The sequence below is a fragment of the Triticum dicoccoides genome, chromosome 1B (genome assembly GCF_002162155.2).
Source record: "Triticum dicoccoides isolate Atlit2015 ecotype Zavitan chromosome 1B, WEW_v2.0, whole genome shotgun sequence".
NCBI lineage: Eukaryota > Viridiplantae > Streptophyta > Magnoliopsida > Poales > Poaceae > Triticum > Triticum dicoccoides.
The window spans coordinates 199,178,549-199,205,442 of NC_041381.1; positions in this window are offsets into that span (position 1 = coordinate 199,178,549).

Sequence of the window (26,894 nt, forward strand, 5' to 3'; positions counted from 1 at the left end):
ATGAAACTGACATATCCAACGTTCGCTTCTCCTCTTCTCTACTTACTCTGCCTAGCATCAGAAGCTCTGGCCGCATCAACCATGTCCGCTGGCTGCTCGTCCACCTGCTCTTCAGCAGGCAACAACCAGATATGCGCCAAGTCGCCACCCGTACCATCGCCTGTGGGTCTCATCACACCCCCGCCGGCACACGCACCGCAGCCGATTTCTCATCGCAACCCGCTGCCATTGGTGTGGTGCCACTGCTGCAAATCACATAGAGTCATCCGTCGCGTCTGAACCACAATCCTCAACCCTGTCCGAGTCTTCTACAAATGCCCGAATCATGGGGTAATAATATGTTTAAGTGTTGTTCTGCTGCTTTCAGTTGCTGATTTTTTAATAGTTTGGTTGATGATCTTACAATTTGATTCGTGCAGAAAAGGGAAGATCCGTGTGATTTGTATTTCTGGGAAGTTGCTGATGTGTGGGAATGCAACTACGCTGATTATTTGGTTAGCCAAGGAATCCTAATACCAGCAGGTTGGGGTGTTGGACAAGTAACTAAAGGAACAACGGAAGAGGAAGATGCAGAGCAAAAGGTTAAAGATGCAGTTCCTCTGATCATGGCCAAGCAACAGCTGCTGAACGGCCTTGACAACAATGAGGAGATGAAAGAGCTTGTGAAGATAATGGGCAAAATCGATGTGCTCTGTAGGATGATTGTCTCTTTATTTGCAGTGTATGTAGCACTCGTGATGTATTCAGTGGATATGACATGAGCACTTTGCTGAAACTAGCAGTGAATGAAACCTGTGTAGCAGGCTGGGCATAGTGTTGTGAACATCTAATGATTTCTATTAACGGAAATCAGGGGTATCCCCTTTTGGCCATAAATAAATAAATAAATAGAAGAGGCCCTTTTGGTAATAAATAAATAAATTAGCAGAGGCCCTGTCGGGTCAGCTTTGTTCTCATTTGAAGATGTCGAGTAAATTGCAGTCCAACAACAAACTATGTCATCAAATTCAAGTTTCACAGCCAAATATGAGTACAACTAAACAACAATGTCATCATGTTTTAGTCGTCATACAATCACCAAACACAAATCAGCATACATAACAAGTGATGTTCTCACAACAAAATACTAAACAACATGTTCATCAGGTTTTTGTTGTCATAGCAAACACAATTTCAGATAGTAGATAAAAAAATGTCTTCTGACAGGCAAATACGGCAAAAGTAATGTAATCATCATCCGCAGCAGCAGCGTCAACATCTTCGCCATGTATATCAGTCTGAATCATAATTCCCCATGGTGTCATCTTCTTCTTCGTCCTCAACGTCCTCGAACATTGGCTTCTTCTTGATTAACTCTTGTATGTCCACAACACAACAAACAATCTTTTCGCCGGCGTCATTGACGTGATGGTTCTCAAAGATATTAGGAACATTTGTGTTATCTTGTACATCTGGAGCAGTGTAAGCATCATCTTGTTGTGCAACTTCATTAAATGAATTCCTCTACTCAAACCTTTGCAATACTCTCCAGTCATCGCTACGTGCAAATGTGTCTTCCAAGAAAAATATTTGTGTTGCTTGATTTGCCAAAATAAAAGGCTCGTTGGTCTGGTACGCCGCCTTGACATTGATGGATTTGAAATAATCATCAGCTCTGGGTTTTGCGATCCTGGAAAACATGTTATACCAACGACATCACAACAGAACCACACACCGATGATCCTCGAAACTAGAGATATACTGCAACTAAACAATGTCTGTTATGTTAGCATACATTTCAGTTGTCTCTTTGTCATACATATCCGTGCTCATGATGGCACTGTTTTGTGTCTTCCTGCCTTCGTCTCGTGTAAGGGTGTTGTAGCGCACATCTCCAACAATGCAAGATTCATAATGTCTTACCCGAGTATCAGGACCCATTGCTAGTGAGTAAACGGCATCATCAATTGCCCGCCCATCCTCCCGCATCTTCTTAACCTATGGTTAGAAAATAGACAAGCTGATCATCTTATGTACTCAATATATTAAAAAAACTAATAGTGCAATTCAAAAGCTTACATGGCTCTTGAACCATTTCGCAAATCCTGCCATAACCAGTTTGTCAATATTTCTTGGATTTTGTGGCAGTAACTCCTTTTTGTAGATTCTGCACAACATAGTGATCGCGTCAAACATCTAAATATATAAGAATGTGCTGCAAGTTTAGTAGATTATGATGTATAAGCTGCAGTACTTAGCACTTACTTGATATAAGGTAGTATCTCAGGACAGTTATTCAACACGTACCAAACCATTTTGTCCAAATCTTTAGGTTTGTCCTCTTGTCGACTCTTCCCTGTAACTCGAACAGAATAATCGAAAACATTGAGCCCGGGATTGTCTTCACCCACCTCTTTGCTAAGCTGATCAACTGTTCAATGTATTTTGAGTAGAATGTTAACACTTCTGTAGAAATGTAGGCCTCTGCAATGGAACCTTCAGGTCTAGCTCTGTTCCTAACATAGCCCTTGAAAGTGCCTAGCCGCCTTTCAATAGGGTACATCCAGCCATACTGTACTGGACCTCTAAGTAGTGCCTCATTAGGTAGATGAACAGCTAAATGCACCATCACATCAAAGAAGGTTGGAGGATATATCTTCTCAAGGTCGCATAGGATAGTTGGTATCTTGTCTCTAAGACGCTCCAAAGCATCTATCCTGATATTTCTACTGCAGAGTTCCCTGAAGAATTGCCCCAACTCTGCAACTGCTCTGTATAAGTTAGGGCGGCCCAATCCTCTAAGGATAACAGGTAAAACCCTTTGTAGTAGGACGTGGCAGTCATGAGTTTTCAACCCTTGTACCTTGTTTCCATCTACACTGACTCTCCTTTCAGGGTTGGAAGCAAATCCATGTGGGAATCTCACATGTGACAGGACCTCGCAGAATTATTTTCTTTTTGCGTTGTCCAAGACGTACACAGCTAGTGCCATATCTCGTGGTTTACCTTCATCTTGCACCTGCAAATCCTGTCTGATACCCAGGTGTGTCAAATCAATCCTAGATTTTAAGGTATCTTTCATCTTGCCTTCAATATTAAGAAGTGTGCTGATAATGCTGTCACATATATTTTTCTTGATGTGCATCACATCAAGATTATGCCACAGATCCAAATCTTTCCAATACTCCAAGTCCCACAAAGTGGACCTGCGGGTAAACAATAATCTCTCTTCTGCCCTACCACGCTTCCTTTTCCCGCTACCATTACTAGGATGGTTTCCTGGTGTAATATGCCTGACCTTCTGTAATTCCACTTGCAACTCATTGGCGGTGAGCCTCTTTGGCGCATCATGGTTTTCATGCTTTGCATTGAACACATGTCTTCGGTATTTTCTAGGATGCAGCTTGTCCTTGGCAAGGAAACGGTGGTGTCCAATGTAACAGATCTTGCTAAGTATTGTGTATGACAGTGGATTCCTGTCATAGCGAACACATTGTAACCATGTGTCGTTCGCCCTGACATAGTGCCCAAAGTCAGATAATCATGGATGCACCAAATTATAACAACACGCAGAAAGAAATCAGTTGGTGGGCTGCTATATAGGTCTCGAGTGACAACACCCCTCCATAGCTGTTGAAGTTCCTCCACAAGAGGCTCCATGAACAAATCAAAATCCTTTCCAGGACTTTTTGGACCTGGGATGAGCAAGGCCATCATGTAGTTTGATTCTTTGGTGCAGGCATTTGGAGGCATGTTGTAAGGGATAACAAGCACTGGCCACATGCTATATGTGGCGCTCTGGTGGCCAAATGGGTTAAATCCATCTGAAGCTAAGCCAAGTCTAATGTTTCTCTGGTCAGCAGCAAACTTTTTGTGTTTATGATTGAAGCTTTTCCACTCACTACCATGAGATGGATGTCTCATTACATTCTGATGTCTGTACTCCTGGTTCCTAGAATGCCACAGTACATCCTCTCTTGTTTCAGCATCATGAAACAACCTCTGCAATCTTGGTATAATTGGAAAATGTTTCAGAACATTATGGGGAATCCTCTTCATAGCATCGCCATCTTTCCATCTTAATGATTTGCATTTCGGGCATTCACTTAAGTTGGCATAATCTTTCTGGAACAGAACACAATTATTCTTACAAACATGGATCATATCATATCTAACTCCAACTGCACGAAGGAAATTCTTTATTTTACTATAGGTGTGTGGCAGCTCAGACACATCTGGGAAAGATTTGCGGAAAGCAGCCAACATCGCATCGAATGATTTGTTGGTCATCCACTCAGATGTCTTCACCTGAAGAAAGGTGACCATAGCTGAGAATACCGACAGCTTATTTCCTGGGGTGACAGCCACGTTGCATTGTTCCAACATGCGGGCCCACCATTTTTCTTTTGCAGGTGAAAGTTCACGGAATGCATGAACATTTCGTAGCATTGTTTCAATGTTGGTCAAACTCACTGGCTCCGCCACCACCACCACCTCCTCCTCCTCTTCCACCTGAGCATCAGGCAGATCAAGATGGTGATCTGTTGCTTCCACATAGTCAATAACATTGACGTTCACAGTTTCACCATGATGAACCCACCTAGTATATGTGACCGACATCCCATACAAGTGTAGATGATTTTGCACAGTTGACTAGGGTCTTGTAACTGAATTCATACAACTGCTACATGGGCAGAGCACATCTGATTTCGGACCACCGTACTCAGCTTTGATAAAGTTCGTGAAGTTTTCAACCCCCTTGACATATGCAGCAGAGAATCTTCGAGCTGAAGTTATCCAAGTCCTATCCATCTGTTAGACATACAAATTAGTTCTTCTACTAGATATTACAGGAAAAACATATATGCTTTTTTATGAAGCCCAAAAAAATACCTAGGTCGATGTCTAAAGCTATGGCAAGATATTTGGACGAGCAGATCTAAGTAACGAAATATATGTAAAGCTAATTCAGCAAACAGGTTTGAGTGCTAAATTATGGCAGGCTGTTTCAGCGGTCAATGAGGCCGAGCACACAACCATCAAACTATCGAAGGCCGTCACAGCAACAAAGATCGAGTATAAAACGGTGTAGAGCTATTTCACCTAACATATTGGCTACTAGACCATGGCAATCTACGTCACAATAAATATATGGCAGGATATTTTAGCAACTAATCAGCCTTGGCATGCCATCTCAGCTAATCAGATTGAGTGCAGAACAGGGCAAGGAAGCTTCTTAAGCAGAGCATATTGACTGTAAACTAATTCGGCAAATAGTGAGATTAACAACGTCTATCAGCTAACATTCAACGCTACACCGACATGCACAGGGCCTTAGTCTAGAATGCGCGTACCGTGGGAGAAGCTGACCGCCGTGCGTCTCCACACGAACGTCGCCAGTGGTGGCGGCGCTGACTGCCGTGCGCCTCCACAAGAACATCGCCAGCGGTGGCGGCGTGGCTAGAGGATGTCAGTCTATGAGAGCGTACTGCGAGAGCGAGAGGATCGCCGTGCGTCCCGAGAACGAACCGCGGCGCCGACGTATCAGCGCGGCGGGGAGCGCGGCTTTGGCGGAGGGAATCACTACAAAAACATACACTTCCATGATGATACATGTTTGTCACAGTAGGTCGCATTTTTGGTCATGCATGTACATCCATGACGATTTTATGACAGAATCAAGATAGTCATACCTGTGGTGTCGTAGAAGTGTTCCATGACATTACCAAAATTATCATCACAGAAGTGTCCACTTCCATGATGATAAATCACGCATCATAGAAATTCTTTCGTCAAGGGTGACCGACATGTGGCATCCACCGTAACGGAATGCTGTTAAGCTATCGGGTCTGGTTTTGGATCCGATAACCCGTTAACAGCCCAGACCAATGGGGATTTTCCACGTGTAAAATCATCATTGTCCGGAGGAAACACGTGTTGCCTCGCCGTTGGGATAGATGTCATCCACTCATTGGACAGGAGGCGCCTATGATAGGTCGACACGTGGCACGGCCCAACAGTGGCCCATTCCGGTGAAAAAGGCCGGCCCAGTAAAAATTAGCAGGCCGTCCCATATAAGGCCTACTTGTGTCAGGTCCATTTAAGCCCACGACCCTTACGAGATGTGCCAATTTGGCCCATCAACGACCCATTAAAGATTTGACACCATTGCAGCCCATCGCCAGTTCGAGCCCGTTAACAGCCCGCTATATATTTGGGCTCAATATCGGCCCAATGAGATTTTGGCCTATTAACGGCCCATTTAATGGATGTGCCAATTTTTAGGATGTACATCTTTCGGCCTTTTAGCGACCCATTTAAATGTTGGGCTAATTTCTGGCCCGGTGTGTCTTTCAACCGATTGATGTCCCATAAATCAGATGGGCCATTTGTAGTCAGACCTGAGTTTCGGCCTTTTAGTGACCCATTTAAGTGTTGGGCCAATTTCTGGCCCGGTGTCTCTTTTAGCCTGTTGACGGCCCATAAATCAGTTGGGCCATTTGTAGTCGGACCTGAGTTTTGGCCTTTTAGCGACCCATTTAAGTGTTGGGCCAATTCCCGGCCTTGTGTGCCTTTCGGCCTGTTAACGGGCCATAAATGAGTTGGGCCATTTGTAGTCGGACCTGAGTTTTGGCCTTTTAATGGCCCATGCCCTTCATGGTACAATACCAGCCCGGTTTCTCTTTCAGCCTGCTAAAGGCCAACAACACAGTTGGGCCATTTACAAGACGACCTCACTTTCAGCCTCTTAGTGGCCCATGCTCTTCATGGTCCAGTACAAGCCCGCTGTCTCTTTCGGCCTGCTAAAGGCCCACAGTTTAGTTGGGCCATATGTAGCCCGAACTTAGTAACGGCCTGTTAACGGCCCGTGAAATCAATTGGGCCCACCTGTTGCCCGCTTTGATGTCGGCCTGTTAACGACCCGGGAGGTAAGAGGGCAGACCATTAACTTTCGGCCTAGTAACGGCCCATTAACTTAATGGGCACACTAAAGTTCATACATGTCTTTAGGCCAAATTAGATAATTTGAGCCCATTACGACGAGCAATTATGCACAGGACCAAAACCGATCAAGCAAAGGTACGACATACAGGGAAAAACGTTGCACATCCAGCATATATTACAGGAAATTACATCCACTGGGCAATCAAAGATTGATGCCAGTGTAAATAAATGAACAGAACCTAACAATCTACAACATCACAATCTGCAACATCAGCATGGATGACGCCCATAAGCATGTGGGCAAGTTCTTGCTGCTTTGCTACACTGTCTCTGAAAACATTGATCAGTTGTTGTGTCGCACGACTCTGCACCTCTGATTCCTCCACCATTTCCATCATTGCTTCAGCCATTAATTGGTTCACAAACATACATTTTTTCTGTTGCATTCGAGACAGAGGATACTGAACAGATTTAGATGGTGATTTTGGCAGGCTTGTATTATTGATAGTGGAGAGTGTATCAACCACTGCATCATAACATAAATTAGGAGGAGAACCAAATAGATTAATCATGAGTTAGTGCCATATTACCTGGCCTAGATTTATTGGAAAGAAACAATGGGGTTGCCTTGCTGTTTTCAGAGTTTGTCTTCTTATCTTAAGTAGCCTGCACCAAATTAACACACTAGCATTGCTATCATTGGCCAAGTCAGATAATAGGAAAGCAACATTGACACAACGAACGTTTGGGCAACTATCCTACACCAAATTAACACAATATGGTACAACTATCATCAGCCAGGTAAGGTAATACGAAAGCAACACTGACACAATGAATGGATGGGCAACCAGAGCAGCACTACAATTCACTAAGGTGCATGATATGAGATAGTACACTCATGCAGCTCAATATGCAAAACTACCAGACAGTTTTCTTTACAAAAATCAACATTGGCGCCTTTAACATTTTGCTACAACTAATTTTAGATCAGATAAAGGTTGGATTCACACCAATTAACAAAATACATGCTAATGTAAAAATATAGTGATATACAACAGGTACTTACATCAACATTGGAGCACAGAGAATTCCCGCAAGATATTTTCCTTGAATACAATCCCAATGAAGGAAGTCTTCTATCATTTAACCTTATTTTCTAAAAGAGAGATGGGTAAGAAACATGTAGAAAATATGATCAGAATGCTATAAAATTTCATGATGCGAGGATACGCACACGCTTCTTAGAATGGAGTTGACATTCTTTTTCTAGACTGGAGCGGACTAGTACTTTGGCCACTGGAATATGCTTATTATTAGTGGGAGTTGGATTTCTCTGTGCTGGAGCAGTATCTATGAAAAATGGGGTTGGTTTATTATCTCCTGGCATTTGGATCTTTTGCAAAGACCTGGATTGTAACCCTTCAGATTCTAACATAGCTGTCTTCCCCTTGCATGCCTTATATAGAAGAATGGTGCTTCAATTATAAAACATGCTACAACAGAGATTGAATAGGTACTGAAGAATAGAAAGGCATGACATATTGACATGTATTCCCACCATCCGGAAATAAATGGATGGGTCTAGGCGTATTTCAGTTCTAGATACATCCAGTTTTATCCATTTCTGCGACATGTAATCCAGACGGAGGGAGTATGATGTAAGAGCTAGGAATACGATAGGACAAAACAGTAAAAAACACACCAAAAACCCACTTCAGAACCAAAGTATTCAAACCCACTGATATGAGATAGTACACTCATGCAGCTCAGGATACAAAACTACCAGGCAGTTTTCCTTACAAAAATCAACATTGTGGCCTTTAATCATACATTTTGCTACAACTAAATTTAGATCAGATAAAGGTTGGATTCACGCCGATTAACAAAATACATGTTGATGTAAAAATATAGTGATATACAACAGGTACTTACATCTGCATTGGAGCACAGATAATTCCTACAAGAATCTTTCCTCACAGACGATACTAGTGCAGAAATTATTCTATTTGTTAAGCTTATTTTCTAAAAGAGAGATGGGTAAGAAACATGTAGAAAATATGATCAGCATGCTATAAAATTTCATGATGCAAGGATACACACACGCTTCTTAGAATGGAGTTGACATATTTTTGCTGGACTGGAGCGGACTAGTTCTTTGGCCACTGGAATCTGCTTATTATCAGTAGGAGTTGGGTTTCTCTGTGCTAGAGCAGTATCTATAAAAACTGGAGTTGGTTTATTATCTCCTGGCATTTGGATCTTTTGCAAAGGCCTTGTTTGTAACCCTTCAGATTCTAACATAGTCGTCTTCCCCTTGCATGCCTTGTATAAAAGAATGGTGCTTTAAATATAAAACATGCTACAATAGAGAGATGGAATAGGTACTGAAGAATAGAAAGGCATGACATATTGACATGTATTCCCTCCACCCGGAAAAAAATGGATGAGTCTAGGCGTATTTTAGTTCTAGATACATCCTTTTTTATCCATTTCGGCAGCATGTAATCCGGACGAAGGGAGTATGGTGTAAGATCTAGGGATACGACAGGACAACACAGTAAAAAAAATACTAGTTGAATGTAAAACTGTATGCTAGCGTAATACGTACAGAAAAAACTAAGGAAACATACATGTGTATGATTTGGAAACTAAGATGGCATTGCAACAGAGCACTAGAACAACACTTCAATGTAAAAAAATGGTATGGTAGACAGATGAAGTACATACTGATGAATAACAATGCATAAGATATTCAGAAGCATGATGTCCAAATTAAGCAGATGGCATTGCGATAGAGTAGAATGACATTACTTGAATTTGAAAACATGTTATCATGAATGGAATAGGTACTAAAAAACAGGAAGGCATGACATATTTACATGCATGATCAGCATGCTAAGCACATGGCATTGCAATAGAGTAGATACACTCCAGGACATTATATGCATGTTGTACCCATATCACAGGCCAAGTTAGAGCAAGGACCTTGTGGGGTGAAGAGGATTCATCATCTTTCTGCAAGTCTTCTGAAGAACTGCCTTTACATGTTCCATCATATTGGGTATCGTTGACATCAAGTTTATTGGCCTTTACATTGCTCCGTGAGGTTCTTGTGGATATATCAGTGTGTGCAATTATATCTGACATGCATGGAAGACAACTATTAGTTAGATTTATGTAATGAGTGCCTGTAGGAGACGACATAAATAGTAGGACTGGGGTTAACTAGCAGCAACATGTCTCAAAAACTAAAGGGAGAACACAGATGAAAGCTACAGAATATGTATCGTTTGTACTCGAGATTAACTAGATGGCACACAAAAGTATTAAAGAAAAACATAGGTAATACTAGAAGTGGTATAATACTATAATCACCAGCCTGTGGGATATCATTGGCTGATGGATTATAACTATGCAACAACGTTACCTAAAGAACAAGTATCTTAGCTGAACTATGGAACAACGTTAACTCCCGAACAAGACCCGTAAGAAATCAGCATGAATATACAGTGAAATGTGATAATCTATTTTCCATGCTTAGATGAATAACAAAGCCATACATGTTGCACACAAGTAAGATGAGGGTACAACCTATCTGGCCGCCATCCATAGGAGTGAGCATCATGTGCTGACTTGTCGATGGCCTTGCAGTTGTTGTGGCTGTCCATGTCGGGCACGCGCATTCGATGCATGGAACTGTTGAGTGGGGACTATAGCTCCCTTCTGGTGTATGCTTCCCTTGTTGGAGCAGCTGCGGTGAGTCGGAAGACGGTGTGGCTGAAGATGCAGATAACGCATAATGTTAAGAACGACATATCTCTTTGATCTGAAGAAATACACTAAGAGACCAACAACAAGGTATGAGAGTGGTCACACGTCTGTTGACTGAAGACTAAATTGGAGTCACACAATTTTATTGTATTTTGATACTGTCCGATCTACGCCGGATGGCTTGATGGCCGTCTTGTGCCTCCCGCCTGACACTGTTCAAAATCTTCCCTGAACAGCCAGCGACCAATAGTAGAGCAGCCTGCCTCCGCCATCCATGGCCCTGGCCAAAATCCCACTCCCTGCCCCACCGCACTGCCATGGTTGCGCCACGCCCGGGCCAATCCACAAAGACCCCCCATCATCCAGATCCGGCGGCGACAGTACCTTCAACCCACGCAACTCTAAGATAGCCATCTAAGCGCTGCTTCCGCGGCAAACTTACGGCCCCGCACCCTTATGTTAGACACTAGCCAACCGGCATCCTAGGAGCTCCGCCGCCTCGAGGGGTGCTGCTTCCAATTGGGAATCGACTGGCCCAGAATAAAAATTCAGACAACTAACGCCTAAATAAAGTGATTTGAGATGCGCGTGCGACCTATCTGGCGGCATGGTGAAGTAGGCAGGTCCAGCTGCCGGGTCAGTGAGGCCGGCATTGTTGCGGTGGCGACCGGCGGCAGGGAAACAACGATGTCGCGATGGTCAACGGCTACGGGGAAGCAGCGCCGTGACTCTGGACGGATCCAAAGTTGGAGCCGCTCTGGCGCCATGAACAATGGCGGGGGTGAATTGGCTCTGGTATGGTTCACGGGGCCGTCGTCGAGGCAGCTCCAACAGCATGGAGTAAGAGGCACACGGCCCAGTGCACGACAGCAAATGGACACCGTCTCTAGCATTAGGGAGGAGGGCGGCTATGAAATTGGTGCGGTGGGGGCGCCCTGGAGGAGGGGCTGAGGTTTCGCGGATCGGGAGAAGGGAGCTTCCGGGGAGAAGGTGATTTGGCACCCACGAGGTATGAATGGGGGGATGGGGATTGGGAGAGGAGTGGAACCATGTCTTACAGACGCATTTGTCTGAAATGTGAGGGGGACTTACAGTTCTACCCCTGCCTTTAGGCTTCTCGACTTGGGTCTGTGTACTGAGGGTCGGTGATAGTAGAGTAACTTTGCTTCTCCCCAAATAGTGGGCGGGAGCGATTTCGGGCGAGGAGGGCGTGTTTTGAAATATAGTGGGCGCGAGCGATTTCGGGCGAGGAGAGCGTGTTTTGAAATAGTGGGCGCGAGCTATTTCGGGCGAGGAGAGCGTGTTTTGCCGACCATGGTTTATGAACTATTCAGTACATGTCATTTCGGCCGAGGAGAAGGCGCGCTTGGATGAAGTTACGAACCTACCCTCGATGTACAACGGGCCAATTGATGCGTGTCCCACATAGGACGGTAATTTCGCGTCTCCCATTTATTTGCTCGGGCGAATTCCACCGAGCAGAGGATGTTTAACGGTTCGTTCAAATTTTGGGAGAACGAGCATCCACGTCTACCTTACCAAGTCGATTTGAATCAAATTTTGAAATATTAGCTTGCCACTTCTTTTTTAGATGGAGAGATGATGCTCGGGAGTAATGTGTTTTTACATGCTTGTTGCTACCAATTTACTATATGGCAAATAGTTGACCCACTCAAAAACGCGAATCAAACCCAAAATGAAATATCTCGATTCAATGAAATAGCTCGTTCACTAGGTCAAAATAGTGAACTAAATCCAAAATTGAACACCTCAATCGAGTAGCATGTTGTACAGTATTATAGTACTCCATGAACATGTGGAAAGTCAAATCAATGAACTTGTTTGATATATGCATATATCCGTTCATGTGTGCATTGCAGACAACATGTCCTCCAATTTAAATATTTCAATGCATTTTATATTGAAACATGGTTTATATCAGTCTTTGATGCATAAAACGCGATGTCGGGGGTTGGGTGCGACATATGCCAAAGGATGGCTTATCATGGTGGGGGCAAGTAGAACGTCGCCGGTGCCCGGAAACGGAATGAGGCGAAGACTTGCATGCCGGCGGATCTTACCCAGCTTCGGGGCTCTCCAGGGAGATAACACCCCTACTGCTTCTCTGCGGGGTCTCCGCATGATCACTAAGGCAAAGTGACTACAAGGTTGCTCCTCGAGCTGTATTCTGGAGGTAGGAGAAGGCAAGGCTAGCTCTCTCCTTCCTATATCGACTGGTCTAGTGCTAATGGATTCGAACCCTTTGCATGGGTGCCCCGGGGGGTTTATATAGACCTACCCCCCGGGGGGTACAATGGTAATCCGGCTGGGCGCGGGTCCCAGCCGTCTGTCTCTCAGGCCGCCGTCTTCTCCGCCGACTACTGGGGCCCGCCGACAGGCCCGACATTGTAGCCGTGCTTCTAATGACGCTTGCTTGGTCATGCGGCCGTGGCAACAGTGCCGCCGCCTGACGGGCGATCACTGTCGCCATTCCCCGTCTTGTCTGGTTAATGGCGTGTGGGGCCTGCGGGAGGGGCCGGTCGACTCCAGGGGGCCGACTCCCACGGGTCCGACTTTGGGGCGTTCTCGCCGTCTTCTGGGCTCCCGCTGACGGGCGGGTCCCTCCGTCTCTGGGTCATACAGATAGGCTGTCGTGGGCACAGTGCGCCACCCACTGAGGCTGAGGTCAGGGCAGGCATGGCAACAGTGTCGTGCCACGATGGAGATCTCCAGCGATACGGCACACTGTAGCCATGCCAGCCCCTCGTAAGCAGGGTGGAGACGGCCACGCTGTGACCGTACCCTGCCCCGTCCATCGTGGCGGGGGCAGGAGATGGGTGGAGTTGCGGGCCGACTCTCTATAGTCGGCTTCTCCGGAAGTCGCCAACTAAGAGTCGGCTTGTCTTGGAATCGTCCTGGGGACTCGGCTTATCTTGGAGTCGTCCCTGGGACTCGGCCTGAGGGGCGCAACCTGCCCTGATGTCTCAAAAGGTTCTGGGGCTCGGGTTAGCCTACCCGTGGCCCATTACTCCGATAGTAGTCCCCGAAGATGGTGAGGCTCCGAGGGTAATACGCCAGGGGGCCTCAACAGTTTCATTCTTCTGGTGGTGGAATCTGGGCTTTGCTTGCCGTCTTCTTTCAGGCCGACTACCTGGAGTCGGACTCGCAGCGGGTTGTCTTGCCCCCTAAAGAGTTCGAAAGTCGCGGCGGGAAACCAGGCGGCAAGCCTGATACGCTTCTCGCAGTCGCCCACCGCGGACCCGTCACGCGGCGCCACGCGGCAAGGGTAGTCTGCCTACCCACGCGCGCGATGGGACAGACCGTCAGGCGGGGCCCGCCACTACCGCGCCTCGGCATGCGGACGGTTGGGTTCCCCACGTTGTTACGACGCGCAGTAACTTTGTGGGGTAAATCGTGGGAGGGCGTGGGGTCCCGTGCGCAGTTAATCCCACGCCCGCCCCATCGGCTTCTCAGCCTACTAGGCTATAAGTAGGCGGGGGGAGAGGAGCGGCGAAGCACGCGCGCCCATCTTCCCTGCTCCCCCGCCTCCTCTTGCTTCCTCTGCTTCCTTCTCCTTCTTGCCGCCGCCGTGCCAAACCACGCCGCGCCCGTAGCGATGAGCTCTTCCTCCGCCGCTGCGGCTCCTGCCATGCGCTCCGGCGTGTGGGGCGGCTCCGAGGTGGACGGCTACCTCATCGAATTTCTTTGCAAGACGCTTCGCCTCCCCGGTGCAAACCTCGTGCGAGCCCACGCCGCGCCGGCGAGGGAGATATCGCCGGCGCCGGAGGAGGGCGAGCGGGTCATATTCCGCTCGCACCTTATGCGCGGCCTGGGGCTGCCGGCGAGCGGCTTCTTCCGCTCCTTCTTGGAGTTCCACGGGCTCCAGCCGCACCACCTCACCCCAAACACGGTGGTGCTGCTGGCCGCCTTCACCACCCTGTGCGAGGGCTTCCTCGGTGTTCTCCCCACCATTGAGCTGTGGGGAGAATTCTTTCAATCCAAGCTCGACATGCACGTCGCCGGCGTGCCAGCCCAGTGCGGCGCCTTCATCGCGATGCGGCGATCGATAGCCGACAATCCTTTTCCCTCCATCCCGCTGATCAAGTAGGTGAAGATGTGGCAGCGCTCTTATTTCTATGTGAAGAACGTCGCCCCAGACGGCGACTGGGTCAATCTGCCGCCTTACGAAGCCGGCGCACCGGCTGGGAGGCTTCCCAGCTGGTCCCACCGAGTCAAGACGCTGACTCCCGCCGGAGCCGCCGCCATGGCGCGACTCCGAGTTCTGACGCAGTCGGAGGGCCTGGTCGGGGCCAACTTGCTGGCCGCCTTCGTGGCGCGCCGAGTCCTCCCTCTCCAAGGCCGGCCTCATCGGATCAGTCAGATGAGCGACCACCAGGACCCGAGTCGGATGTGCACCAGGGACATGCCCCGCGCGGAAGTGGCGAACATGGTAAACCACATCGCCAACTGCGAGCTCGCGGCGGACTGGCAGTTCGGCAAAGAGCCGTACTCGCGCACCAACCCTCCTCCGGTGGTAAGTCACATCTCTTGCTACTCTGTTTTCTTTGTAGCCGAATCCAACTTCTGATCTTTTGGTTTCTTTGGGTCACAACCCGCTCATTCAGCCTGCAGCCAGCATCACGAGACCGCCCCGTGAGTTTGTCCCCGACCGAGCAAAGAGCAACGTCGACGACCCCGACTTGGGGGCGGCGGTGATGGAGGCCGACGCCGAAGGCGGAGGAGGAGGAGGGAGAGGCGGCCTCAGGCCCTCGGCCACCTTCGCCGGCTGGACAGAAGATGACGTCGAAGGGGAAGTTGCCCCGCGCCACCAGCCAAGGGTCGGCCAGCCGGGTGCGAGTTCCTCCGCCGGCCTGGCCGGTCAAGGCGGCGTGAAGAGGCGCCACGCCAGGCCGAGTTCGCTCGGTGGCAAGCCGAAGAAGTTCAAGGGGGCGGCTGCCGCGACGAAGCGGGAGGAGGCGGCCGCGAAGGCCAACCGCTTCCACAAGGAAGTGAAGAAGCCGCCACTGGTCTCCGCGTAAGTGTTTTTGCCTTCATCTTATTTTCCTTTGGTGAATCTTGTCCGAGTCTTTTACAATCCCTCCTTGCTTCAGGGCTCCCCTTACCCTTGAGAGGGTCGCCGCCCCCTCTGTCATGGGGTCAGTAGAGACATCCGCCAACACTCGGCGGATTGACCCCGCCGCCGACCTCCGGGAAGCGACAGAGCAAAACACGCAGGAGAGGCGCGACGAGGAGGAGGCCGACCGCCTGGAGAAGGCGGAGGCTGAGAAGGCGGCGGCTTCCACCCAGAAAAAACTGGAAGAGGCCGAAGCCGCCGTTGCAGCAAGACGGCGAGCAGAGGAGGCCGTGCATCGCCAATCGGTGTTGCACGTCCTCCCGCTGTCCTCCGCACCGCCGCCCCCGGAGTTCATGGGGCAGAGTGGAGAAGCCGGCGCCGTGAACCCCCTCGCGGAGAAGGAAAGTGGCGAGGCCTCCATGTCGGATACGCTCGTGCCGCCACCGCCGCCTCCGCCGCCGTCTGGGAGTGCGCATGGTAAACAGCCGGCAGGCCCGCCGGTGCCGCCGACTGAGGACGAGGCCATGGCGAGGCTGCTCCTTCAAGTCGCCTCGTCAGCGCGCCACCGCCTTGAGAAGGCGACTTCGGCGCCACGGCCCCTAGAGACCGGTGCCGCCAGCTCGGCCATCCCAGACGCCGAGGCAACGAGCGTCGCGCCCGTTGGGTGGGTGCGCGGAGGCGGCACAAGCCCGCTGAGCCAGGCGCTTCTAGACGTCCAGGTGAAGCTGCGAGCCGAGGGCGACGCCCTCCAGAACTGCACCAAGGCGCATCTGGCATCGCGAGCAGCCGTCCGAGTATGATTTCTCCTTTTAATTCTTGCTTTTTTTATTCTTCTCTGTGGGGGCGCGCCAGCGCACCCACTGGGTGTAGTCCCCGAGTTTCGGGCCGGCTGCTGAGCAGGCGGTTCGGAACTCCCTCTGGCGAGTTCCAAATACTTATCTTGTCTGAAATGCTTATTACAGGAGTATCACCACCTCCGCGTCACTGTCTTCAACCGCAACATTGAGGAGTTGGGAAAGCGGACTGCCGACTTGTCAGAGAGCCGGAGTAAGTCCTTCTTATTTTTCGCAGGGGCGCGCTGGCGCACCCGCGGGCTGTAGTCCCAGAGATTCGGGCCGACTGCTGAGCAGTCGGGCCAGATCTTCCTGGCGACCTTCTTCTTTTTCGCGGGGGCACGCTGGCGCACCCGCGGGCTGTAGTCCCCGAGATTCGGGCCGACTGCTGAGCACTCGGGCCGGATCTTCCCGGTGACCTTCTTTGTTGGTGACTTAACATCTTTTTTTCTTTTTTCATTCTTCAGAGGCCAACGCCACTCTTCAGGAGCGGCTGGGAGAGGCCAATACCGCCTTGCATGCCAAGGAGGAGGAGTGCAACAAGCTCGCCATGGAGCACAACCTGCTGGCTGCGCTGCTGGCCGAGCAAAGGGAGCTGCTCAAGAAGGCGCAGGGCGAGGCCGAGAAGAGACAGACCGCTCTCCTGGCCGAGTTCGAAAGAGAGCGCTCCTCCTGGACTGACAAGGAGGCGCTGCTGACCTCCGGCTTCCATGAGATCAAAGACATCGTTGATGGTGAGTTTCTTTTGCTTTCTTTCTTTGAGCTTCCGACTATGGGTCGGGCTAGCTTCTGATTTTTGACTTGCTTCTTTTTTGTCTTGGCAAACTTCTTCCCTGGCCACTCGCAGGCGGTCACACAGGCCATCGAGTCTGATCGCAAGGCACAGAGGGAAAATGGCGCGGAGATCGCCGCTAACGCCCCCTTGACCATCGACGAGCAGTTTCTAAGCATCGAAGCCCGTCTTCGGCCGACCATCGGTTGATGCGCCGGCTTCAGCGTGCCGGCGCCCAGGCAGTTGCCACTCTGTGGCCAGACATGCCGGCTCTGCACACTGCCAGTCGGACTGCCGACTGGCTGGAGGTCGCAGCTGGCCGTCTTGAGGCCTGGAAGGGTTCCTCGGCCCGGGCCGGAGTGCGCTGGGCCTTGGAATTCGTCAAGGCGTGGTATCTAGGGCTGGACCTGGACCAGCTGGCCGCGTTCCGGTCAGAGGCCCAGGTAGAGCTGGTGGCTGTGCAGGGCACCCTCGTCGAGCGTGCGGTGGCGATCGCCGACTACACTGATACCAGCGTCTTCGTCCCCGAGCAGGCTGCAAGTGGCGAGGAGGTGCCGCCGAAGTGGTTCGGGATGAACCAAGACTACGACAAGGACTCGGTGGAGGTGATCGGCTCCAGCACCGAGGACGAAGGCGAGGCGGAGGACGAAGGTGAGACGGAGGCGCCAGAAGACGGGGCGGGCGACCAGCCTCAGCTCGACCGCGCCTCCAGCAACGAGCCGCGTCCGACCGGGCCGGCTACCGCTGGTGACGATCAAGTCGAGACTGCCCAGCCGGCCGCCCCGGCGCCTGACACCGCCATCTCCCCCGACCCTCCGAACCCGTCTGCCACTCCCTAGGCTGCCGTCTGGCTTTTGTTTTATCTGCTTTAAAAGTCTTTGAAGAACTTGTTAATTTGCACAATTCCACCCGCGGGGTGTATTTTGAACTTCTGTTTGAAGATTCGGCCAAGGGCCTATGTCATGTAAATATCAATCTGGATTCTATCTTTCCTTGCTTATTGCTCCTTTGGCTTTTTCCTTTGCCGCCTTCCCCTAGTCGCCGCCTTGTCAGCCAGACAACCGCTCCGCGGACTGCCGCTGGACCAAATGCCTGGCTACTTTGGGGAAGGCAAGTACTTGCCATTCATTGGAGTCTTTTTAACAAGTTGGATAAAAAGCGGCAAGCCGACTACTCATGAGTCAGTTTTTGCGGAAAGGAGCTGGAAGCCGGCTTAAGCTATGTTAATGCTTTTAGGTCTTTAGCCATTTTTCGCGTGGACGCCCGTTCATCCTTACTCTTGCCCGCCAAACAGTCGCTCTGCGAGCTGCGGCCTCTGGCAGGAGACGACTTAGGCGCTGCACACTACTTGTCCGACTTCAGGAAACATTTCATAGCGCCAGACGGCGAGTCCCCGGGCCGACTAGTCGAACCCGGTGCCAAGCGGCGTAGCAAAGAGTAGCATACTCGAAGGCATAATTCTTATCATACAGATAACAAAAGGGGCAGTCCCCAAGCTCATCTCGGGGGGCCCGAAGTCTTGGTACTTTAATACAAAGGGGTAGCATGGTACATACTGCATCAACTATAAAATCTTCGGAGAAGATTTGCATTCCATGGCCGTTCGGACTCTTTGCCGGAGTCGTCTCTCTTGCGTGCTCGGGGCTTCTGAGCGTCGATCAAGTAGTAGGAGTCGTTGCCCAGCACTTTGCTGATAATGAAGGGGCCTTCCCAAGGTGCCGACAGCTTGTGCTGGCCGGCTGTCCGCTGGATCAGTCGGAGCACAAGGTCGCCTTCTTGGAAAGATCTCGGCCTGACCTTCCTGTTGTAGTATCGGCGCAGGCTCTGCTGGTAGATGCTGGACCGGCTGAGTACCAATAGCCGGCCCTCTTCGAGCAGATCGACGCCGTCTTGACGTGCTTCTTCTGCTTCCTCCTCGGTGTACATGGTGACTCGCGGGGAGTCGAACTCTATGTCCGTCGGGATGACGGCTTCAGCACCGTAGACGAGGAAGAAAGGCGTGAAGCCGGTTGACTTGTTTGGAGTCGTGCGCAGACTCCAGAGGACAGCCGGCAACTCCTCAAGCCAACAGCCGGCCGAACGCTCCAATGGTTCGACCAGCCGAGGCTTGATGCCAGATAGGATGAGGCCGTTTACTCGCTCCACCTGGCCGTTTGACTGCGGGTGGACAACGGACACTAAGTCCAGTCGAATGCGTTGCGTCGCGCAGAAATGGGCCAAGGCGCCTTTGGCAAATTTTGTGCCATTGTCGGTGATGATGCTGTGTGGTATGCCGTACCGAGTCGTGATGTCGGCGATGAAAGTCACTGCAGTTGGACCATTCAACTTCTTGATGGGTTTTACTTCTATCCACTTGGTGAACTTGTCCACTGCGACAAGTAGATGAGTCAGGCCACCTCGTGCCGTCTTGAATGGTCCCACCATGTCCAGGCCCCAAACCGCAAAGGGCCAGACGATGGGGATGGTCTTGAGCGCGGAAGCCGGCTGAAGCGGCTTGGAATGGAACATTTTGCACCCCTTGCATTTTTGGACTGATTCCTTGGCCTCTTCTAGGGCAGTTGGCCAGAAGAAACCGTGTCGAAAGGCTTTGGCGACGAGTGCTCTTGAAGCCGCATGGTGGCCGCACTCGCCTTCATGGATGTCTCTGAGAATTTCTTGGCCTTGTTCTGCCTCGACGCAGCGTTTGTAGACACCAGTGACGCTGCGCCTGACCAGCTCTCTATTGACTATGGTGTAGGTTGCCGCTCGGTGTTGTACTTGCCAAGCCAAGATTTCATCAGCTGGCAGCTCTCTGTTTACTAGGAACTTGAGGATGGGCTGGGCCCATGAGGGTGCTGCTATTTCTTCAATTGCCACTATTGCGACTTGGACAAGGGCGACTGGGATGGGAGGCAGCGGGCTGGAGTCCGCGGCCGCTTGCTGGATTGGTGAAGTCCCCGGGCCGACTGGCGCAGTCCCTAGGCCGACTGGCGCAGTCCCCGGGCCGAGCTCTGGAGTCTTCGGGCTGGCCGTCGCAGTCCCCGGGCCGGGTTCTGAAGTCCCCCGGCCGGCTTCGACTGCGGTATTCTTGGAGCCGTCTGTAAGAATTCTCGTGTCGTCTGCTGGTGCTCTTAAGTCAGATCCGACTTCTTCGGGGGGAGCTGGCACAAAAATGGAGTCTGATTCTGGTGAAGGCTTGATAGACGGCTTGATGAGGCGCTGAAGGGCAACGCCGGATGGTATCGCTTGGCGGGTGGAGCCGACTCATGCCAGGGCATCTGCTTGGTCGTTGTCATTTCTTGGCACGTGAAGGAACTCGCACCCCTCGAAATATCCGCTAAGTTGCTGCACCAGGAAGCGATAGCTCGCCATGTTTGCGTCTTTGGCGTCCCAGTCGCCAGACGAGTGCTGGACCACCAAATCGGAGTCGCCATAGCACAGGATCCAACGGATGCCGAGTTCTTTGGCAAGCCGGAGCTCGTGAATGAGCGCCTCGTATTCGGCGACATTGTTGGAGGCGGCGAAGTGGATCTGCAGCGCATACTTGAGCTTGTCGCCTTTAGGGGAGGTGAGGACGATGCCGGATCCCAAGCCGGTGCGCATCTTGGAGCCATCGAAATGCATCCGCCAATGAGTGGAGTCGGGTGCTGGCGGCAGGTACTGGGTGTCGGCCCAGTCGACAAGGAAGTCGGCCAGTGCTTGCGACTTGATGGCGGTGCGGGGCTGGTAGTAGATGGTGTAGGGAGCCAAATCTATGGCCCATTTGGCCACTCGGCCCGAAGCATCTCGGCTTCCAATGATCTCGGCCAGTGGAGCTATGCAGACCACAATAATTGGATGCTCTTGAAAGTAAGGCTTCAACTTCTTGGCGGCAAAGTGCACGCCGTAGCACATCTTCTGGTAGTGGGGATAGTTCTGCTTGGAGGTCGACAGTACCTCGCTCAGGTAATATACTGGTCTCTCGACAGGGAGCGCCTTGCCTTCCTCCTTGCGTTCAATTACGATGACTGTGCCGACTACCCGGCTGGTGGCGGCAATGTATAGGAGCATAGGCTCTTTAGGAGTTGGAGCCGCCAGCACAGGGGGAGTAGTCAACATCTTCTTCAACTGGAGAAATGCTTCGTCCGCCTTGTGGTTCCAATTGAAAAAGGTGGTCTTCTTCATCAGTTGGTACAAAGGGAGAGCCTTCTCGCCCAGCCGACTGATGAATCGGCTGATGGATGCCAAGCAGCCAGTGAACTTTTGCACATCTAGCAGTCGGCGGGGGACCTCCATCCTATCAATGGCCTTGATCTTTACAGGGTTGCACTCTATGCCGCGTTCGGAGACCAGGAAGCCAAGGAGCTGGCCGGCTGGTACTCCGAAGACGCACTTCTCAGGGTTGAGGTTGATCTGGAATCGGTGCAGGTTCTCGAAGGTTTCCTTGAGATCTTCCAACAGCGTTCCATGCTTTTCTGTCTTCACTACCACATCATCTACGTAGACGTGGGCATTTCTGCCGAGTTGCTTGAGGAGGCACTTCTGCATGCAATGCTGAAAGGTGGCGCCGGCATTCCTCAAGCCGAACGTCATAGTCAGGTAGCAGAAGGCTCCAAACGGTGTTATGAAGGCAGTCTTCAGTCTATCTACCAGGTTCAGCTTGATCTGGTGATATCCTGAATATGCATCTAAGAAACTCAACAGCTCGCATCCGGCCATGGAGTCTATCACCTGATCGATTCTTGGCAAAGCAAATGGGTCTTTGGGGCAAGCTTTGTTGAGGCTTATGTACTCAATACACATCCGCCACTGCTTGTTCTTCTTCAACACTAGGACTGGGTTTGCTAACCATTCTGGAAAAAACACCTCCATAATGAAGCCGGTTGCTAGGAGTCGGGCTATCTCTTCCCCAACAACTCTTCTCTTCTCTTCTGACAGGCAGCGCAAGGGCTGCCTGACGGGTTTCACATCAGATCGGACATGTAACTTGTGCTCGGCGAATTCCGTCGGTACACCTGGCATGTCTTTAGGGGACCATGCAAAGATGTCTCGATTCTCACGGAGGAAATCGATGAGCTCGCCTTCCTATTTGCTGTCTAGGTTTGCACCTCTGACAGCGTGCCTCTCTGGGTGCTCTGGGTCCAAAGGTATCCTCTTTGTTTCTTTAGCCGGCTTGAACGAACCCTCAGATTCCGACTCCTTGGGGTCGGGCGACATCTCTGGCTGCTTGCCGGCCATCGCCACAACCCGATCAAGAAGCCGCCTCTCAGCTGCGATCACCAGTGACTCGGCCAACCGACTACTCTCAGCCGCGTAAGCGGACGACTTCCTGTAGTCGCCGGCTACGGTCAGAATCCTCTTCGAACTCGGCATCTTCATCTTGAGGTAGGCGTAGTGGGGGACCGCCATGAACTTGGCCAAAGCAGGTCGGCCAAGCAATGCTTGGTATGGGCTTTCGAGGTCCACCACTTCAAACCAAACTGGCTCTCGGTGGAAATGATCTTTGTCTCCGAAGAGGACGTCTATCAGGATCTTGCCGATTGGTGAGCAGGAAAGGCCAGGTACAATGCCGTGTAACACAGTTCGGCTGCTCTGAAGCTGTCTTTGCTTGATTCCTAACTTCTCCATGGTATCCTTGTACAGGATGTTGATGCTACTGCCTCCGTTTATCAACACTCGCGAGAAGCAAGTGGCCCGCCTATCTGTGGCCAAGGTGGCACTCAAAACCAGGGCGTAGGAGCCCGGATTCGGCATCACCTCTAGGTGATTAGCTCTGCTCCAACTGATAGGCTTCTCGGACCAATGCATAAACTCCGAAGTATCTGATGCTACTGCATTTACTTCTTGCTGCTGCAGCCGTCTGCTACGTCGATCATCAGCCACACTGGTGAACACTACATAGGCTCCATGCTCTTCCGGGTACTCATCTTGTACGACACCGACTGGGGCAGCGGTGGAGGCGGCGGCCCAGCAGGCGGAGGAGGAAGGAGGCCGTCTCCCTTGGCAATTCTGGTGAGCCAGTGGCATTTTCGGGTGGTATGGTTTGACGACTTCGCACCGCCGTGGAACTTGCAGGGACCATCTAGAGTCTGCTCGTAAGAGAAGGCCGGCAACCAGTTGGACTTGCCGCCCTTCTGTCACTTCGTCGGAGGCTGCCCCTCCGGCTGCTGGTCTTCGATCGTTGTGACCTGCCGGCTGCTAGAAGCCGGCTGCGGGGCCTTGCGCTTGTGATCATTCTATTGCTGTCGCCAACTGGCGTCTCCAGCCGGAGTTCTGGGAGCCTGAGGGGCCACCTTACCAGTCGCACTAACTTGAATTTCCGTCTTCATGGAGGAGTCGGCCGTGGCATATTTGTCTGCTATGATCAGCAGCTCGTCGAGGGTCTCCGGCTCATCGCAGAGGAGCCGGTGCTTGAGGAGGGTGCCTTCTCTGCACTCGGCAGTGAAGTACTCGATAGCCTGCACCTCGTGCACGCCTTCGCAGGAGTTCCGGAGCTCGCCCCAGCGTGTGAGGTAGTCGCGAGTTGACTCGTCAGGACCTTGCACGCACAAGGAAAGCTGGCGCGGCTTGGGGGTCGCTTGTACGTGCTTGTGAAGTTGCGGACGAAGGCCTCGGTGAAGTCGACCCAGCTGTTGATGCTGCGGGGCTTCAGACTGTTTAACCATGTCCGTGCCGTGCCCTGGAGCATGAGTGGAACATACTTCACGGCAACACGCTTATTGCCGTTTGCTATGTTGACGGCTATGGAGTAGTCAACTAGCCAATCTTCCGGCTTCACAGAGCCGGTGTACTTGGGCGTGTCTCGGGGGAGCGTGAACCCTTTAGGAAAGGGCTCATCTCAGATGCGGGGTCCGGAACAGGGAGGACCCAACTCATCTTCTTCTTCCAGCGCCAAGGATCGGTGGAGTCGGTCGATCCGGTGGCGGGCGTCATTCTCTCCAACTCCCTCTCGGCGGCCAAGGCGGTCGCCGAGAGTCGGATGCTCAACAGGTGGCGGGGAGACTCACCTTTCTCTTCGTGGTGGGGGAGGCAGATAGTCGCCCTGTTGTTCCACTGCTCTCGGGTGGCCGTCTTGGTCGCGCTCAATGGTGATGCGAGTCCGACTGTGGATGACAGCCGGATCCTTGTCTTTTCTTCCGCGGACACCGTCAGTCAACATCTGAGACGTCGCGCCTTGATCTCGGCGGGGAGGCAAGTCGTTGTTTGGTCGCTGCGGGACCTCCGTGCGGCAGCCGGCTTTGTTCTGCGCGACAGCCGCCTTGAGGAGCCGCTGGACCCGCTCCGTCATTAGGCGGCGCTCTTCACCTTCGAAGTTATCTAGCTCGTCCGCCGCCGCCTGGGCGGCGCGGATGTTCTCCGTAGGCGTAGCATACACGAGGCGATCGGCCCCGAACAGGTTGGCGATGGCCACGCCATGTTGTCGGACCGCGCCTAGGTGGCTAGGCCCAGTCGGGGCCGGCGAGTCGCCCACAGCGCGATCCATCTCATGCTGGTAGGCTTCTGACAAGCGTCTCATGCTTGCCAGTTTCTTCGCGCCTTCGACGATCTATAGGCGGCGCGTCTCCAGGGTTTCGGCGTCGGTGTCTTCCGGAATGGGCGCGGTCAGGTCTCGTAGAGCCGCGTCGAGTGGGTCATTTGCTCCCTCACCGGAGTGCTCGCCATGACTGATGACAAGCACCTCCGTGACGGCGCTTCCGCCGCTCTCCTAGAGAGGGAGCGACTCGTCGTAGACCACCACGTTGGTGGGGAATGCGTCGAGCGACACGGCGTCGGAGTCGACCAACATCGGGTCGGTGCACCCTACAGACTCCAAGTCCACGGTAGGCTCGCCGGTGACGTGGAGTTGGTCGAGGAGGCCCGCAACGAGGCTCTCGGGGCCGCCTGTGCCTGCGTCGGACGCAGGCTCGTTGGAGATGCAAACCTCGCCAAGAAGATCGGCAAGGCAGCTCGCCGCGCAGGCATCGTCGATGCCTTTCAGTGCGTCGGGGCAAGCGCCATCGGGCGTGCCGGGCTGGCTACGCTTGCTGGGGAGGAAAAAGGTTCCCGTCCAAAGTAGGTCTCCAGACGACGGTGCACCTCGCCCCACGGTGGGCGTCAAATGTCGGGGGTTGGGTGCGACATATGCCAAAGGATGGCTTATCATGGTGGGGGCGAGTAGAACGTCGCCGGTGCCCGGAAACGGAATGAGGCGAAGACATGCACACCGGCGGATCTTACCCAGCTTCGGGGCTCTCCGGGGAGATAACACCCCTAATGCTGCTCTGTGGGGTCTCCGCATGATCACTAAGGCAAAGTGACTACAAGGTTGCTCCTCGAGCTGTATTCTGGAGGTAGGAGAAGGCAAGGCTAGCTCTCTCCTTCCTATATCGACCGGTCTAGTGCTAATGGATTCAAACCCTTTGCATGGGTGCCCCGGGGGGTTTATATAGACCTACCCCCCGGGGGTACAATGATAATCCGGCTGGGCGCAGGTCCCAGCTGTCTGTCTCTCAGGCCGTCGTCTCCTCCGCCGACTACTGGGCCCGCCAACTAGCGGGCCCCGCTGACAGGCCCGACCCTATAGCCGTGCTTCTAATGACGCTGGCTTGGTCATGGGGCCGTGGCAACAGTGCCACCGCCTGACGGGCGATTACTGTCGCCATTCCCCACTTGTCTAGTTAATGGCGTGTGGGGCCCGCGGGAGGGGCCAACCGACTCCAGGGGGCCGACTCCCACGGGTCCGACTTTGGGGCATTCTCGCCGTCTTCTGGGCTCCCGCTGATGGGCGGGTCCCGCTGTCTCTGGGTCGTACAGATAGGCTGTCGTGGGCACAATGCGCCGCCCACTGAGGCTGAGGTCAGGGCAGGCATGGCAACAGTGCCGTGCCATGATGGAGATCTCCAGCGATACGGCGCACTATAGCCATGCCAGCCTGTAACACCCCGGATGTAGCTTTCCATCTTTGTAACTCCAACTCTTGCCATTTTCGGCTATGTGATATGATATTTCCTCCGTGGTTGGGTTTTGTCTTTTGTTCTTGCATTTTTTCATGTCATGCATACCATATCATGTCATCATTGTGCATTTCATTTGCATACGTGTTCGTCTCATGCATCCGAACATTTTCCCCGTTGTCCGTTTCGCAATCCGACACTCCCACATGCACCGGCGCACCCCTCTTGTCTCCTTTCCGTGTGCGGGTGGTGAACATTCTCGGAATGGACCGAGCCTTGCCAAGTGGCCCTGGTATAGCACCGGTAGACCACCTGTCAAGTTTCGGGTCATTTGGAGCTCGTTTGGTACTCCAACGGTTAACCGCACTCCCGCTAAGGCCTCTTTTAAGTTGCAGCCCAACACCCCTCCAAAACAGCCCAATAACCCATCTAACTCCCCTCCATGCTCTCAGTCATTTGATCACGATCGTGTGGGCGAAAACTACACCTCATTTGGACACTCCTAGCTCCCTCTACCTCTATTTATAGACCCCTCCCCCGATTTCCGGACGAAACCCTAGACGAAATCCCTTCCGCGCCGCCGGACACGTCCGGATCGGACCGGACGCGTCCGCCGCCGCGCCCCGGCG